The sequence below is a fragment of the Argopecten irradians genome, chromosome 6 (genome assembly GCF_041381155.1).
Source record: "Argopecten irradians isolate NY chromosome 6, Ai_NY, whole genome shotgun sequence".
Taxonomy (NCBI): Eukaryota; Metazoa; Mollusca; class Bivalvia; order Pectinida; family Pectinidae; genus Argopecten; species Argopecten irradians.
Genome location: NC_091139.1, coordinates 15,874,365 through 15,879,999, shown reverse-complemented (window position 1 = coordinate 15,879,999; position 5,635 = coordinate 15,874,365).

Here is a 5,635-nt window from a genome sequence, read left to right as displayed (position 1 = left end):
CGGTAAAGTTACTGTACAAAATCACGATCTTACAAATATGCCATCTGAAATGTCCGGGTGTAGGCTTTCATTAGATGTTATTTCAGGAACAAACACGGCGCACATGTTTCACACTTTATTCCAATATGGCGGGCAGTCAGTAACAACCTCAATAGGCATGCGTAATACACATACAATGTTAGTCGTACTAAATACCACTATGACTATATGTAATGACAATTACCGCCTGGATTATGACTAGTGAAATAATGTAAAGTATTCCAAATCTACAAACGTTGCTCTTTCCCCCTTTCAAACAATAAACCAATATTCTGATCTGTAATAATCGTTAAAGCTTTATTCAACTGATTTTGAGCAATTAGGATAGAACACAGTTCATGAATATCAGTCTTGTAAAACACTGAAAACAACCTAATTTACCTAATTATACTCCTTACATAAACTTTAACTGTCAATATATCAATAATAGAAAAGTAACACAAATTAAAGTTCAAATTCACATGGACTCAATTAACCTCTTAGGTTTTGAGTGTTGGGGACGCGGAAAACGCGACTCTGTGGTCATGGATTGATCACACGAAGGAATGGTTTCTACATGTACAGTTTTAGGTGTGCTTAACTTGGTTTTACCATTCGTAACAGTCCTAGGTGTTGTTTCACATTGCTGATTGGTAACTGATACAAAGGCTTTAGGACTTATAGCCATATCCGTTGGTTCAGTTCTTGGTACACTCGATGGGACGAAATGCTGTGACAAGTCGTCGGTACACGTATTACTCTGTGAAGATGAATGTAATGGCTGTGACTCGCAATCCACCACACAATCTCTCATCTGATCAATATGTCTTTTCCACAGTAAGTCTCCAACCTGTACTCTATAGGTTACTGGTCCTAGCTTCTGTACAATCATTCCACGAATCCATGATCGTTTTCGGTTGGTGCCTCGATAATCATGCACCATTACCACGTCTCCAATCTCCATTCGCGACTTTTCTTGGCCACGACATGTCGCTGATTACGTATTTGAACTGATTGTTCAAAATTTGGTCTGATAATGTCCAAACGAGTTCAGAGTGCTCATGAATAACTCAGCTGGTGTGACCTTGGTAAGCGTATGAGGAGTTGTCCTATATGACAATAGGAATGACGCCAGCTTTTGGTTCAATGTTCCTTCCTCATCTTCCAAATTTTTCATACCAGTCTTAAATGTTCTCACCGCACGTTCAGCCTCACCATTTGAACTTGGATGATATGGCGCTGATTATATATGCTTGACGATATTGATCTTTAGGAATTATTCAAACTCAGGTGCCACGAACTGTGGTCCGTTGTCTGACACTATTTCTTTTGGTAGTACGTACACGGAGAACATATATCGAAGCGCGTTAATAGTTAACAAAGTAAATTTTCGTCCATAAAGATATTGATGAAACTTGCGGACTCCATACATGATTGCCAAGGCCTCCTTCTCAATTTGGGAGTAGATTTTTTCGGTCGCAGTGAGGGTACGCGACGCATACGCGATTGGTCGATCATCTTTACCAATAGTGTGAGATATCAAAGCTCCTAAACCGTAAGAAGATGCATCTACTGGCAAGGTTACAGGCTTTTCAGGGTCATAATGAACCAATACATCTGATGACACTAAAAGTTCTTTGATTTTTTCACACGTTGAGTGACAATCTGCTGTCTAATGCCAATCGACCTTGTCTGCCAGTAATGTCGTAAAGGGTTGTACAATCGTAGACATGTTTGGTATAAACTTCCTGTAGTAGTTTACAATACCTAACCATGACTGAAGCTCTTTCTTATTTTGTGGATCCTTTAACTGTAGGATAGCTTCAACCTTGCGTGATGATAGGTGGATTCCCTCTTTATTTACTACCAAAGCGAGATATTCCACCTCCTCCCTCATAAAATAACATTTGTCTTTCTTCAACTTGGCACCATAGTCATCCAAACGCTTAAGTGTAGCATTCATCTTTTCCGGTCACGAGAACATCATCCAAGATACAACCAACACTGTCCAATCCTTGTAGAACAGTTTCCATTTTCTGCTGGAAAATAGCAGGTGCAGACGCTACACCAAATGGAAGCCTAGTGTATCTATACAATTCAAGGTGAATGTTGATAGTTACATATTTTCGCGCGCGGCTCCTCATCCAGAAGACCTGGTTGTAAGCTTGGGTCAAATCCTGCCTTGAAAATTTCTGTCCTCTGTTGAGCTTGGTGAATAGCTCCTCGCTGGTAGGCAGGGAATATTCAGGTACATCCAGCACAGGGTTTATAGTGATTTTGAAATCGCCACATATTCTCACTGAACCGTCGGGTTTCATGGCAGGCACTATTGGTGTCTCCCAATCTAAACTTTCCACCTTTTCCACTATGCAAGCTGTCTCTAGTCGCTGAAGTTCTGCGCATATCTGATCTTTAAGTGCATAAGGTACAGTTCTAGCTTTGAAAAACTTAGGCTGGATATTGTCCTTCAGTGTGATAGATGCTGTGATCCCTTAACTGTGCCTAATTTGTCCTCAAATACAGAATATTTCTGCTCGTTGATAGTCATCATGTTGATCGTTTTCCAGTTAAGATGTAGCTGTCCTAACCAATTTCTACCAAATAAAGCAGGTCCATCACCTTCCACTACTAGCAATGGCAAAAGTTAGTTCTGTCCTTCATATGACACCTGGACACTAGCCTCGCCCAAAACTGGCAATACTTCACCGGTATATGTTTTAACATAGTTGAGCTGTCTTGTAGTTTAACTTGAACATAGCTCTGTAATCTCTGTCTGATATCAGAGACACTGGTGATCCGGTGTCCAACTGCATCGTTTGAGGTGTCTTTTCAATTTCTAATGAAATACGGATCCCTTTTTGCCCTCTGGACTTGATTGAGAATATTGGCCATACATCCTAGACCTCTTCTTGGTCAGAATCCTCAATGAAACAAATTTTCGAACTCTTTTTTTTTCTTGGAGTTTCCCTTTGTCGGTCTGCTTGAATCAGAACTACCAGTACTTTGATTTTTTGAAACCCAGTGTTTATGTTTGGAGGTTTTTGATTTCCGGCACTTTTTATGTAAATGACCTATCTCTTTGCATGTATGGCACTTACTACTTTTGTAGAAACATCTGTCTGCACTATGGTCTTACCGCAGCGAAAACATTCCTTGAATGCTTGAACTTTGTTGACATTTCCAGCTTTGTCTACGCTGTCTCCTTTCAATTTCCGTGCCTCATTTTCAGCCATCTCCATGCTCACCGCTATTTCCTTTGCCTTTGACATTGTCAGAGTTGCCTCTGTGAGAAGTTTCCGTTGTGTAGGAATCGAGGACAAACCTGACACAAACCTGTCCCTCAATGCATCGTCTAGAAACGTGCCAAATTCACAATGTTCGCCTAGTCGTCTCAGTTCAGCTACATACTGACATACGGTTTCATTCGATTTCTGATTCCTTTGGTGGAATTTAAATCTTTCTGCTATAATAAGCGGTTTTGGTTTTAAATGTTGAAATATGAGTTCCTTCAACTTATCGTATGTCTTATCAGAGGGTTTTTCGGGAGATGTGAGGTTCCGCACGAGGCCATAACTGTCAACAATATCGAGCGTTGTTTATCAACATCATCAACTCCGTTAGCTATGAAATATTGTTCTACCCTTTCTACATACTCATCCCAGTTCATTTCAAAACGAATGATTTTATTCTACCGTACACTGCCATGGTTGTGTTTACTTGGAATAGTAACACTGCGAATATTTCGTCAACATTCGCCACTTTGGCTGCCGTCGAATGGCTTTTACACTAATTTACAACGATTTTGGTTTACCATACTGCCGTTTCTTCAGCTTCGTTACACCAGAAATCCTCGTCGCCACTGAAATGTCCGAGTGTAGGCTTTCATTAGATGTTATTTCAGGAATAAACACGGCGCACATGTTTCACACTTTATTCCAATATGGCGGGCAGTCAGTAACAACCTCAATAGGCATGCACTATACACATACAATGTTAGTCGTACTAAATACCACTATGACTATATGCAATGACAATTACCGCCTGGATAATGACTAGTGCAATAATGTAAAGTATTCCAAATCTACAAACATTACACCATCATACCGGCCACCCTACTGTTACAGTACTTCCATGTGTTATGAAATTGCTGCACTAGCATGATTTAGTTACCGATACTCATGTGTCATAATGGCAAGGATTTTTTTGTTTTTTTGTTTTTTTGTTTAAACGGAAAAGCGAAATGAAAATATCGATTGGCGCTGAGTGATAGAAGAGATTCAAAGGGAAACATAATTGATGAATCCAATGAGTTGTGAAATTGACAAAGATCAACAGCAGAATAAAAACAATCCCTATAATGGCATCATTAAGAACCTGCAATTTGATGTAATCTTAATGCATTAACGTTTTAATTGCTTGTTGGCAATAACCCCTTTCTCCCTGAGGAAAGGAATGCTCAATTTAACAAAAGTGGAATTATTTGCAAGACAAATGCACTGTTGTAACAATTAGATAATGCAAAATTGCAAAATTATATTCAATTGTGTTCCTATCACACACACATGATCACTTCTTTAGGTAAGAAAAAATGGGTAATTAGTTAAATAATGGCTTGTCTTTCAATATAAACGATTTTGAAGTTCAACGAACTTGTTGAATGTTGCTTGCAGTGTACTCTTGAATGTTGTTTGCGGTATACTCAACAGTCTATTTGTAATTCATGAAGAAAAATTGTCAACCCTATTTGCGAACATATTGCATGTTATACCAATTATCTTAACTAATTACCTAATCTTTTTTTACTGTTTTGTTCGCTGTATATATAATGTGACCGGGTGGGGTGTGCTAATTGTTGTCTTTAACACCATGCTTCATTAAGATAGCATTATACAACACACGTTTCATTTGTGTCTTCGATTTGTTGTCCTTGCTTAAATCATCAAAATTTATGGATTGCGATAGATTAATGAAGAAACATGTATTAAAGTCACACATGACTTTAATAAAACATATTAACCATTATTAAAATAAACATGTTATGGATACATGGATATATTGATAAGATTAATTTTGGAGAATATTTTTCATTAAGGTCATTGGTAAATGAATGTAAAACAAAATCAGATGATTTATATGAAAATATTATAGGATGCTTAGTAAACATGTGCATACTACATATTAAGACTTCAATTATCGTATAGTTATTTATTTTCACGGAGAAAATATTTCCGCGGTTTCGCCGGTCATTAATATGGTCACGAAACTCTGATCCGCGAAAAAAATCTAAAACTGATTCCATCATACATATCTACCCATAAAGCCACAATGCTAATTTTAAATCCGGTTAACTTTAATGTTCTTGTTTATTCAAAATTGTGCAAAATTTGATTTGCGTAAGTAACCAAGGCAAAGTTTCATGAAAATTCCTTCACTTAAATTTTCCCATAGACGAGCATTACAAATGAATTAATCTTAAGTTAAGGAGCCTTCCTTTTATCTGTAATGCTTTCCTATGGAATATTTTAAGTAAAGGCATTCTTTAGATTTAAGAAATGTCATGAAACTGGGCCTAGCTGTACGGTAATGTATTACCTTAATTAAATATTGCTTTTTTGTA